Consider the following 12,677-nt stretch of genomic DNA (forward strand, 5'->3'; position numbering starts at 1 on the left):
GCTGTTTGGACATATTCCCACCAAGGATGTCCGCAAATACACTCATAGTTTCAGTTGTCCAGATATGTCATGATAAAAGTGAGGTTTGGGGACTATAGTACCCACTTTCTCTCAAGTCTAACTACTGAACAATCCCTGTCTCCCACTGCACTTGTCCTGACTCCTGGTAAATTATTTATTCACCAGAGAGTTACTAAACATGCTCATGTGCCAGGCACTGTGGTAGTCCCTGGGAAAAAAGCAGAGACCATGATAGGCTGTTTTCTTGGACCTTACCGTCTAATGAAGGGGCAGATAGTAAGTAATCACACAACTGTAACTGGACAGGTCATACAGGTGAGGCACACAGTGACACGAGAGCCTCTAACAGGAGACTGGGCCCTGGCAGAGAGGGAAGGGAAGGCTGCCCTGCCATCTGAGTGGGATGGGGAGGATAAGGAATGAGTAGAAGTCAACTAGGTGAATATTAGAGAATATACTGGTTTTCTATGCTGCACATAGAAAATAGTAACACACTTACACAGCTTCCTTTTTTTAAACAAAAATTTAGTGACTTAAAACAATACATTTATTTTCTCAGTTTCTGTGGGTCAGGAGTCCTGGCATAGCCTAGCTGGATCCTCTGCAAAGCTGCAATCAGGTGTGATGCAGGGCTGCATTCTCACATGGAGGCTTGACTGTGGAAGGTTCCACTTCCAAGCTCATTCAGGCTTTGGCGGAACTCGTTTTCTTGTGGCAGCAGGATTCATGGCAGCTTGCTTCTTCAAAGCCAGTGAGAGCAAGAGTAAGAGAGGTGAGGGTTGGAGGGGGGGAATTTAAAGTGAGTCCGCTAGCAAGATGGAGTCTTACATAACTTAACATAATCACAGCAGTGACATTCCATTGCTTTTGCCATATTCTCTTGGTTAGAAACAAGTCACAGGTCCCTGCACACTCAAGGGTGTGAATGCCAGGAGGTGAGCATCATGGTGGTCACCTTAAAATCTGTTCACCACAGAGAACAACCAGGCAAAGGGAAGGGCACATGCAAAGGCCCTGTGATGGGAGGGAGTGTGGTCTATGTGAGGAACAGGAGCACAGAAAATGAGAGGGAGAAATGTAGGGGCTGAGGCCAGACCATGCAGGGCCTTCCTCAAGATTCCAAGAATAATGGGAAGCCATGGAAGAGAGGGTGGTGACGTAATCCAATGTGCACTTCCAGTCAGTGCTACCCCAGGGCTTCTGAGCTGAATTCAGAGTGGATGAATAACCCCATCTGAATCCAGCCAGAAGACCTGGATACAAGGAGTTGTCACTAAGGCAGGTAAGTCCCATAGCTAGATGGAAGCTCCATGAGGTCTGTTCTTGTTCACCCCTGAACCCAGAGTTGGGGCCATATCAGCATCTGAGCAGATATTTCTGAATGAATTAGTTGATGGAGAGATGGAAGCCAGGTATCTTGTTCAGAACCTGCATGGAGAATCAGATCCCTGGAGTCAAAGTCTTTCACCCTGAATCTGACAGCACCTACTTAGTCATCATAATTCCCATTGAGTCCTGGATGGCTCAAATCAGTTGAGTGTCCGACTCTCCATTTCCCCTCAGGTCATGATCTTGAGGTTGTGGGAACAAGTTCCACATAGGGCTCCGTGCCCAGTGGGAAGTCTGCTTTGTATTTTCTCTCTCAAATAAATAAATACAATCTTTAAAAAAGAGAAAAGAAAAAAAAAAGAAAACCCTGGGCTCTACCCAAAAGAGAGCAGAAGCTCCCTGGGGCAGAGGACCTCTTGCTTCAACATGGCAAGCACCCACTCTTGGCTCCTGGCTCTCAGGCTCCATACGCTGTGTGCTTTGCCTTTGGGTGGTGGCTGGCCCAGGGCATGGCACATCATTCACTGTTTGGATGACAGTACATTTCCATGTCAAAAGTGCTCTCTCCCATTGCAGCTCGAGCTATCAGAACCAGAACATACCACTGGATGTGGTATGGCGTTAAGCGTATTGCCTGCTTCTCCCTGCAGGCCTGGGGTAATACAGGGAGGAGTGTACCAGGAAGAATCTTCTATTTAATATTGGGATGGAGAGGGAGAAAGACAGGCACGACAGGTGTTGAATTGTAGTAAACAGGCAGGTAATAAACTGGCTGTGATGGAGGACTTTCTTATGCCGAGGTAACCTTGAACAAACCGAACCTCATTTTCTGAAGTCTACAGCTACAGACTTCTGTTGGCATCAGCCGACAAAACCTCCCCAAGAGGAAATGCTGAGGCACAGCCCCTCTGGCATAGCCAACGGTCACCATGCTGCTACACCACCTGCACCCCTTCTCCCAGCCTCATGGCCCTCGCACCTTCTCGGCTCTGGACTCGTGCCTAATCGCCATGCTCGTTGGCCAAACCTTGGCTGGGCCCGACATGTAGTCCTTAGAAGAGCACTCCAGGTATGAGGGGTTCGCCCTCCCATTTTTCAGAGGACAGAACAGCTTCGAAGCTCACAGTCATACAACAAGCAGGTGGGAAAGCCGGCACTGGAACCAAGGCACGTCAAAGCCTATGCACGGTAGACTGTTCCCAACCACAGCAAGAGGCTAGAGAATTTCTAGAGATATAGCAGGTGACCTTGGGCAAGCTAGCTTCGCTAAGGCTGCTCCCTCGTCTGTAAAACGCGCATAATAATACCTACCTTGTCTGGCAGTGGGAATAGAGAGATAAAATCTCTAGAAGGCCTAGTATAGCACCCGACTCAGCCTGGATGCCTATAAAAGTTATCTATGATTGTTATCACCTTCTTTTTTTTTTTTTTTTAAAGATTTTTATTTATTTATTTGACAGAGAGAGACAGCGAGAGAGGGAACACAAGCAGGGGGAGTGGGAGAGGGAGAAGCAGGCTTCCCGCGGAGCAGGGAGCCTGATGCGGGGCTCAATCCCAAGACCATGGGAACATGACCTGAGCCGAAGGCAGATGCTTAATGACTGAGCCACCCAGGCGCCCCTTGTTATCACCTTCTGAACACGGTCTCTTATATTTCAGGAGATGGATGCTGTTCATTGCCCAGTGCATTCAGAAATGTGATGATAAAGAATGGGTACCCAAGGGGCACCTTCCCCCAAGGTGAAGGAGCAGATGCACAGGATGGCCAGCCAGAAGCAGGAACACTCATCCTAGCTGCATGGGTCTTGGCTGCATGGCTTCAGTGAAGTCATAACCTCTTTGAACCTCAGTTTCTTTATCTGTAAAATGTAGGATAATAATAAGAATAATAAGAATAAGAATAATAAGCAGCCTGTCTCCATCATAAGGCTGTGGTTCAGCTTACATGAGGTGATGGTCCGAAAGTGCTTTGTAAAGTGGAAAAGTGTTATCCAAAGGTAAGGGGTGATTATCCTTATGATGATACAGATCTTGAGTGGATGGCCTCATTACAGAGGGTGGGGCCAGCCTTCCTCGGGCCCCCGGGGAAGACAGAACCAGAGGGAACACAGTCACCAGATAAATGCAGGGAGAAGGAATGAGTTTTGGAAAGCCTGGGTGGCTAACCATTGAAATAACAGACTCTAGGAAGGACATCCCTGGGTCGGGGATATCCAGGCCACTTTCGTTTTTTGCAAGTCCAATTATATCAATACATATTAAGCATTCCAAGAAAGGGCTACCCATATGTGGTGTATTTTGCATGTTCAATCAATAATTTGCATGTTCAATGGCAGGACTTCAGGTATGGATCTCGGGGTACTATGTCTGTGGGGGTCACAATTGCCCTGGCAGCTTCTCAATCCCCAACTATCTAGATAACCTCATTCTGAGATAATACCCAACTAGTATATTTGAGGCCACGTGAGACCCTCCTAGTCCCCCATGGTAGGCTCTGGGGGAGGAGGCAGAGATATCTTTAAATTCTCATCTGACAGGGGCACCTGGGTGGCTCAGTCGTTAAGCGTCTGCCTTCGGCTCAGGTCCTGGGATGGAGCTTTGCGTCAGGCTCCCTGCTCAGCAGGAAGCCTGCTTCTCCCTCTCCCACTCCCCTTGCTTGTGTTCCCTCTCTCACTGTGTCTCTCTCTCTCAAATAACTAAAATCTTTAAAAAAAATAAATTCTCATCTGACAAATAGACTGCGATATATCCATAAGAGGATTACTACTCAGTCATAAAAAGGAATGGACTACTCATACAAGCAAAACGTTATGCTGCATGAAGAAGTGACATCTTAAACAATACATATGGTATGATTCCGTTTATACAAAGTTTTAGAACAGATAAAGTGAATCAGTTGTGATAGGAAGCACATCAGTGATTCTTGCATGGGGTTTGGGCTTTGATGGGGGGGGTTGATTGAAAAAGGCTAAGGGGGACTTCTGGGTGTGATGAAATGTTCTGTATCTTGACTGTGGTGCTGTTTACAAGAATGGAAACATTCGTCAAAACTCAGAGGCAAGCACACTTGAGAGGGGTGCATGTCAATTACACCATCACCCAAATGAGAAACAAAAATTCTAACCTCAGTAGGGAGAGCCACACCAGACCAATCTGCCCACAACCGCGTCTCCTGTTTATATCTCAGCTTCCACAAAAGCTTTTTAAAGTCAGATCAGCACGTACAGACCACAGGCTGGTTCTGAGCCAGGCCCCAGGGGATGTGAGGCAAGGAAGTCCTTGTCCTTGTAGAGTTAGAAGTCCTGCAGGGGACCAGATGCAGAAGCCAACAGAGCTCCTGCATGAGGTGGGTACAAGTGATCTCAGGGTGCACAGGGCACTGTGGGAGCTCAGAGGGAGGGAACTGACCCTGGCCGGGGAGCGGGAAGTCAAGGAAGGTCAACCTAAATGGAGTATTGAATAAGAGTGTGGGCTAAGCAGGAAAGGGGAAGGGGAGGAGACCATCACTCCAGGCAGGATGTTCATTCACTCCATGGGACCTGGGGCGCCTCTGTCTTGTTTACTGCTATATTCCCTCCCCCAGAAAGTACCCAACACATAGTAAGTGCTCATTAAGGATTTGCTAAAGGACAGTATGAGCAAATATGGGAGTCTGCAAACTATGGCCCGTGGGCCAAATCCAGCTGGCTGCCTGCTTCTGTTAAGGAAGTCTTACTGGACCCACACTCAGTTGTTCACACATGGTCTCTGGCTTCCCTCTTGCTACAATGATAAAGTTGAATACTTGTGACAAAGACCATCTAGCCTGCAAATCCTAAAATATTTACTCTCTGGCCTCTTATTGAAAAAGTTTGTTAATCTCTGACCAAAGGCAAGAGGGGATGCCTCTGGAGTTTAACCCCTAATTAAAGGCTAGGAGGAAGGAAATTAGGTGAAGTGAGAAGAACAGTGGGAATGAATCCGAGTGTCCAGTTATAAAGCATTTACACACATTTCCTTACCCTTCATGGAGGATAGGCAGATTGGTGCACTCAAAGCCTGTTCTGACTTCCTTCTGCTGTGACTTCTCACAATGCAGAGGGTGCAAAGTTAAAAAAAATGGCATTTTCATGTTCCCTCGAAGCAAGACCCCCAGATGTGTGTTTCAGGGATCGGGGTTATACCAGCAGATGCCTTCACACAAGACTTGAATTCAGAACTGAGTTAAGTGGGGGGAGCAGTGTTGTTGGCCCAGGCTTCCATTATCTAGATGGATCTAGAGGGTGTGGTGTGGCTTGGAAACCACCAGTCCGACAGCAGCTCCATGATCCCTGATGGTGACTATGGTGGGGCTGGCGGCTGGGCCAGTAGCTGCTTACTCCACAGCTTCCTGACTCTGGTCCGGGTGGCGGCTCTCCCGGAGGGTCGGTTCTGCAGGGTTCTGAGGGTCATTCCTGGAAGCCCAGCCTGGAGCCCATTCCTCGAGCGCACCCAGTTTGTTTCAAGCACCCACTTCTCTGAACAAACCTCTTCTGTTACTGCAACTGACTCCTGACAGGCTATTTAAAAACATGTATTGCAGGGGCGCCTGGGTGGCTCAGTCGTTAAGCATCTGCCTTCGGCTCAGGTCATGATCCCAGGGTCCTGGGATTGAGCCCCGCATCGGGCTTCCTGCTCAGCGGGAAGCCTGCTTCTCCCTCTCCCACTCCGCCTGCTTGTGTTCCCTCTCTCGCTGTGTCTCTCTCTGTCAAATAAATAAAATCTTAAAAAAAAAATGTATTGCATTCTTTAAATGAAACCAGGTAAACATACACGTTTAGCTATTTATGTGTTTTCCCATTAGACACCCCCTAAAGTGAGAGCAGAGGAATTTTTTTTTTTAAAGCATAAACCCATAAAGACTAAGAAGTCAGGACAGGATATGTATGGCAGAGGACCAGTGAGAGCAACAACATTCTGGAAGCTGGAAAGCAGAGAGCCGCATGGTGAGTGACTCTACAGGGTGGGGAAAAGTGGGGGTGGAGCAGCTAACAAGGAAAAGGCCAGTTTTTATCAGCGCTCCGGGAAGGCTCATGGATTGGAGGCTCCAGGTACCTCTGTGGTCAGGGGTTCGAGGTGTGGTTGGAGAGAGAAAGACTGGCTTAAAGTCTTTATTTTTTATTTATTTTTAAAGATTTTATTTATGTATTTGACAGAGAGAGACACAGCGAGAGAGGGAACACAAGCAGGGGGAGTGGGAGAGGGAGAAGCAGGCTTCCCGTGGAACAGGGAGCCCGATGTGGGGCTCGATCCCAAGACCCTGGGATCACGACCTGAGCCGAAGGCAGACGCCAAACGACTGAGCCACTCAGGTGCCTCTGGCTTAAAGTCTTTAAAAGGAACAGCTGGAACCCCCAAATCTCTTCCACTATCCTGCCCAGCCAAGCACCTTTCCCTCTGGCACACCCACAGGTGATACGAGGTTTACCTTTGAGAGAAGTTGAGCAAGATATACAGCAGGTCTTGGGGACACCTGGGGCTTCAGAGACACACTCCAGGTGTGGCCCTGGGAAGGTGCTGTACTGAAAATGAAAGTCTGCATTCTGAATGGAGAGAGTTCCTACTCCCTGCCTGGCCCCAGCTTGGCTTTCAGAACCCAGGTCCAGACTTCCACACCCCAGGCAGGAAAATGCTTTTTGGGGAACACTGACCAGCAGAAGATAAAACATCTACAGATACTGACATTTGGGGGACCCCCAGTGAAATAGCTGGTCTGGATCTGATGACCGCACAGAGAATCTCACCCTGAAACAAGCCTCCCCTCTACCTCAGAGTGTCCTTTTAAGTGTTTTAGCCCCTCATGAATAGACAGCCAAAGATCATCGGGCATGTGAGGAATGCTTCTAACATGAAAAAAGGGGTTTAAAAACAGGCAGAGAAAGTAAACCCAAGGAAACAGAGACAACGCAAGTTGGAAAAGACAACTCCAAAAAGACTCCAATATTTCAGGGAGATAAAAGGTAGTGCATTGTGCTAGACTGTTACATTGGCGGCCCCCAGTGAACTCTAACTCCTGGGCTCCTGTCCTCTTCTCCATTGCTTCTGGGCTTGGCCATGTGACTTGCTTTAGCCAAAGGGACATTAACAAGTGTGGTGCAAGCAGGGATTTATGAGTGCTTGCACACTGGGCTTCTGTTAAAACACTTGTAATCAGGGCATCTGGGTGGCTCAGATGATTAAGCATCTGCCTTTGGCTCAGGTCATGATCTCAGGGTCCTGGGATTGAGCCCTGTGTCAGGCTCCCTGCTCAGTGGGGAGTCTGCTTCTCCCTCTCCCTCTGCCTGCCCCCTCTGCTCATGCTTTCTCTCTCTCTCTCTGGAATGAATAAATACAAATTTCCAACCCCCCCCCGAAAATAAATTAAAAAAAAAAAACCCACTTATAATCTTTGGGCAAGTGTGGTGGTTTTAAAATATGTCCACAAATCCTTGGATATGTCTCCCTTCAAAAGGTGGAGCCTAATTCCCTCCCCAGAGAATTTTGGCCTCACTTAGTGACTCGATTCTAATGAACAGAATGTGGCAGAAGTAATGACATGATAGGTGATTTCCAAGGCCAGGTCATAAGATTCACTGTAGCTCATTCTGTGTTCCCTCTCGCAGTGCAGTCACTCAGGAAGAAGCCAGCTGCCATGTCACAAGGACACTCAAGCGGCTCTGGAGAGGTCCACATGATGAAGAACTGAGGCCTCCTATCCCCTGCCAGTGAATGAGCTTGGAAGCAAATCCTCTGACCCCAGTCAAGCCTTCAGATAAGTACGTACCTGGCAAACATCCTCACTGCAACCTCATGAGAGAGTGGCTTTCACATTCCTGACCCTCAAAGACTGAGAGATAGCAAATATGTATTCTTTTAAGCCACAAGGTCTGGAGTAATTTGTTACACAAGTTATTCAACTTCCTTGAGCCTCAGTTCACCATTTGTAAAATGGTTATAATAACGGAGGCTACTCTATAGGGTTGTTGTCAGGAATATATGAAGCCGTGGTATACATAAATTAGTTAAAAGAGTGAGACACTGGACGTTAGTTGCTGTCACAGTTATTGCTCAGTTGCTTCTAAAAGTACTCTGCCAACCTACAATGGTCCCACCTTCTTGAGTTCCTCATCTGGGAGTACATATCCCCAGAGAATGTCAGTTTAAGAAGGAAGTTTTTGCCAAGACAATTCAATGGGGAAAGAACAGCCTTTTCAACAAATGGTACCAGGTGGACTGGTTATCCACATGCAAAAGAATGAAGTTGAACCCCTATCTCACTCCATATACAAAAATTAACTTAAAATGGAGCAAAGACCTAAAAGTAAGAGCTAAAATTATAAACCTCTAGAAAGAAACACAGGCATAAATTTTTGTGATCTTGGATTAAATAATGGTTTCTTAGCTATGGCACCAAAAGCACAAGCAACCAAAGGAAAAAAACTGATAAATAAGATACTATTGAAATTAAAAACTTTTGTGCTTCAAAGGTTACCATCAAAAAAGTGAGAGGATATCCCAAAAGAATGAGAGAAATTATTTGCAAGTCATATATCTGATGAGGTTCCAGTTTTTGGAATATTTATAAAGAACACTTAAAACTCAATAAAAGACAAATAACCCAATTTTAATATGGGCAAATTATTTGAATAGACATTTCTCCAAAGAAGATATATTCTGGAACACTAATAGGTACATGAAAAGACGCTCGATACCATTAGTTATCGGGGCAGTGCAAATCAAAACCACAATGAGATACCTCTTCACACCCACTAGGATGGCTATAATCACGTACACAGATAATAACAAGTATTGGCAAAGATGTGGAGAAATTGGAACCTGTATACACTGTTGGTGGGAACGTGAAATGGTGCAGCCACTCTGAAAAACAGCCTTGGAGTTCTCCAAATGGTTAAGTCTACAGTTAAAATTCCATTCCTAGGTGTACACCCAAGAGAACTGAAAACATACACTTGCACAACACTAGTACACAAATGTTTATAGCAGTACAATTTGTATTAGCCATTAAAAGGAACAAAGTACTGATAGGTGCTACCCATAGTTGAACTTCGAAAACGTGCTAAATGGAAGAAACCAGTCGCAAAATAGGGAAACCTATATAAACAAAGATTAGTGGTTGCCTAGGGCTGAGGAGGTTGGAGGTAAATGTGAGTGACTGCTAATGCATATTGGGTATCTTTTCAGGGTGAAAAAGATGTTCTGAAAGTAGATAGTGGTGATGATAGTTGAATGGCTTTGTGAATATACTAAAAACCACTGAATTGTATATTTTAAACAGCTGAAGTTTATGGTAAATTATATCTCAATAAAGCTGTTACACAAGAGCAAGTTTTTAGAAAGAGTCTGAAAAAATTAGTTGAGTGGGGTTTTTTTTAGGATATTCTAGAGGTGATGAAATCCATCCATACGTGTACATACACACACAACCATGTGTACATGCGTGTGTGTGTGCGTGCATGTGCCCGTGAGTGCGCGCGCATGCGCGCGCACACACACACATTTAATTTCAAATCAGAAACCAGAAGAGGTGACTATGATACCTTCTATTTGGGGAAAGAAGACACCAGAGCTCCTCAGAAGAAAATTCTAGACCTCCATTAATTTCAGTATGACCTTCCTAGGACACAATCGTTTGTTAAAACACTTCATACGCTTAACTCACAGGAGTACTCAGTGAGGTAACAGTGTTATCTCCGTAATATGGATGCGGCTCAGAGAGTGTAAGTACCTTGCCTGGGGTCACAGAGCTGTTAATCGGAGAGCTTCTTTCTGTACTCCAGGCTGCCTGTCAAAATGAATTAGAAAACAGATGATACTTCCCTGTCTCTGCAATTTCAAAATTATGCCCTGGTGTCAACCTTATTTACTTCATTTCATTCCATATTCCAACCCAATCTCGGGCCAGAAAGAGCTCCCTGTTCTTCCCAGAACACCCCAATATCTATAATCAAAGAGAGATCGGGCGCCTGGGTGGCTCAGTTGGTTAAGTGAGTGCCTTCGGCTCAGGTCATGATCCTGGAGTCCCGGGATCGAGTCCCGCATCGGGCTCTCTGCTCGGCGGGGAGCCTGCTTCTTCCTCTGACCCTCTTCCCTCTCATGCTGTCTCTCATTCTCTCTCTCTCAAATAAATAAATAAAAATCTTAAAAAAAAAAAAAGAGAGAGATCAAGGCGGAGTGCGTGTTGTAATCACACAGTCTGTAAGCTTTACACAGATGTAAACTAGTATCTTACCTTTTCCTTCCTCTAGAAAGTGCCTCCTTCTCTCTCTCTCCTTTTTAAAAGATTTATTTATTTATGTAATCTCTACACCCAAGGTGGGGCTGGAACTTACAACTCTGAGATCAAGAGTCCCAAGCTCCACCACCTACTGAGCCAGCCAGGAGCCTTGTCCTTGTTTTGACATATGCAAAACCACAGAACCATGGAATCTTTCAAGGTTGAGCTCAGTCCCCTCCAACTCTGCCCCTGCTGCAGGGCAGGCAGGGGGTTCTTCTTCCTGAATTTTTGGACACTCACCACAAAATCAGTTCCATGTCGTGCTTTGGCCCAATGTGACCACCAATCACAATATTTGCTTCACTGTGTAAGTTCTTTTGTTTGTGTCTTTACTAATTGTTTGGCGCTCTCAGTGGTGAGGTAGTCGCTGTTTTCCTTGGGCGAAACACTCAATATCTCTTAGCTTCAATTTCCTCATTTGCAAAATGGGAATGACGCTAGCTGTGTTGGTGGTACCCATGAGTCTCTTGCCAATTCCATTCTGGGTATGTTGTGGGCAGAGCCAGTGCTGCCTAGAGCAGCGGTTCTCAAAATGTGGTCTGGAAGTCCCTGCGGGGGGGGGGGGGGGGTCCCTGAGGCCCTTTCCAAGATTCTGTGAGGTTTCCTCTTTTCATCTACTTACCTGTGTGAATCTAGGTTTCCTTCACATACTTGAACCAAAATAACACATCACAACAGATCGAGTGCAGAAACAGACGTGAGGCTGCAACTGTCTTCTACGAAGCAGACATTAAAATGTTTGCCAAAGGGGCACCTGGGTGGCTCAGTCGTTAAGCGTCTGCCTTCGGCTCAGGTCATGATCCCAGGGTCCTGGGATCCAGCCCCACGTTGGGCTCCCTGCTCTGCGGGAAGCCTGCTTCTCCCTCTCCCACTCCCCCTGCTTGTGTTCCCTCTCTTGCTATGTCTCTCTCTGTCAAATAAATAAAATCTTAAAAAAAAAAAAATGTTTGCCAAAATGTAAAACAATGCCACTATTCTCAGTAATTTCTTTTTGTTTTGGAAAATAGAATTTTTAACATAAAAATATGTTGACATGTAATGACATTAACTTTATAAGTTAATGAACATTTTTTTTAAATCTGTTTTAATTTCTAATACAGTGATTATCAACTAGATAAAACCACACAAAGAGAAGCTCTTTGGGATCCTCAGTAATTCTTGGGAATGTAAACTTTGAGACTGAAAAGTTTGAGAACCCCTAGAGGAAAGAAGAGCGTTCCAAATCAAGATTTTTCAGGTACCTCGTGTTCTTAACCTTACCCTGTGTTCCAGTTCCCTTCTAACACAGTACTCATCCTGGCGACACGGGTAGCTATTAATCTCTTTGTTTTCTTAATGTTTATATGTTGCATTATGTGTGTATATAGGGACTGTCTCTGGAGGGATACACGAGTATACAGCTGGCACCCGTGGTCTCCCCGGGAAAGGGGAACTGGGAAACTGGGAGACAGTGGTTTACAACCTTTCAGCTCTGATTTTTTTTTCTAACACATGGCGCATGCATCGCCTATACTTAATATGGAGCAATTAAAAGTAAAATTACACTTTTGTTTAGATGGCTAGAGAACGGAAGTTGGCTCAAGTAAAGTGGTGTGGACCTGCAATCGGAAAAAAAGCCCACTTAAGTTTTCCGCACCTACCTTCGCGCGGCCCACAAACACTTCGCGTATATTCCGTCGGACTCACGGCCGGCCCGCCGGACTTCAGTCCCTCCCCGCCCGCGGCCCCGCCCCCTCGCCTTCGCCCCGCCCCCGCCCCTCGCCCCGCCCCCTTTACGTCACCTCCGCCGACCCGTTTCCCCGAACTCCCTCTGGCTCCCGCCTTCGCCCGCTTCCGGTCGTCGTCGTCGCCGCTGCTGCCGCTGGTGCTGCTGCTGCTACTGGGGCTGCTGGCGGAGGCCGGAGGATCGGGCGGCGGCGGCGGCGGCGGCTGAGAGGGCGGCGGCGGGAGCGGAGCGGGACGAGGGAGCGAGAGGAAGCGAGCGAGGAGCGAGCGGAGCGCGCCCAGCCCCGCCCGCCCTTCCGCCCGCGGGAGC

At 46.7% G+C, this 12,677-nt stretch overlaps 1 protein-coding gene across 3 annotated transcripts in view; it reads right to left on the bottom strand.

Moving 5' to 3' along the window:
* Positions 1 to 12,677, bottom strand: part of LRRC20 (leucine rich repeat containing 20) — a 140,030-nt gene that overhangs the window by 127,025 nt on the left and 328 nt on the right. Inside the window, exons 2-3 of one of the 3 annotated variants that reach the window (XM_064594747.1) lie at positions 12,186 to 12,240; positions 10,094 to 10,150 (exon numbers count right to left, since the gene is read on the bottom strand). The gene's annotated coding sequence lies outside the window, so the exon portion shown is untranslated. Of the gene's footprint in view, positions 1 to 10,093; positions 10,151 to 12,185; positions 12,241 to 12,423; positions 12,560 to 12,677 lie in introns of those variants that run through there. The other 2 variants (XM_064594750.1, XM_064594749.1) reach the window with 2 other exon arrangements.

The sequence above is a fragment of the Mirounga angustirostris genome, unplaced genomic scaffold (assembly GCF_029215605.1).
Source record: "Mirounga angustirostris isolate CCGP_5_RB_7025 unplaced genomic scaffold, mMirAng1.0.hap1 SCAF_6, whole genome shotgun sequence".
Lineage (NCBI taxonomy): Eukaryota > Metazoa > Chordata > Mammalia > Carnivora > Phocidae > Mirounga > Mirounga angustirostris.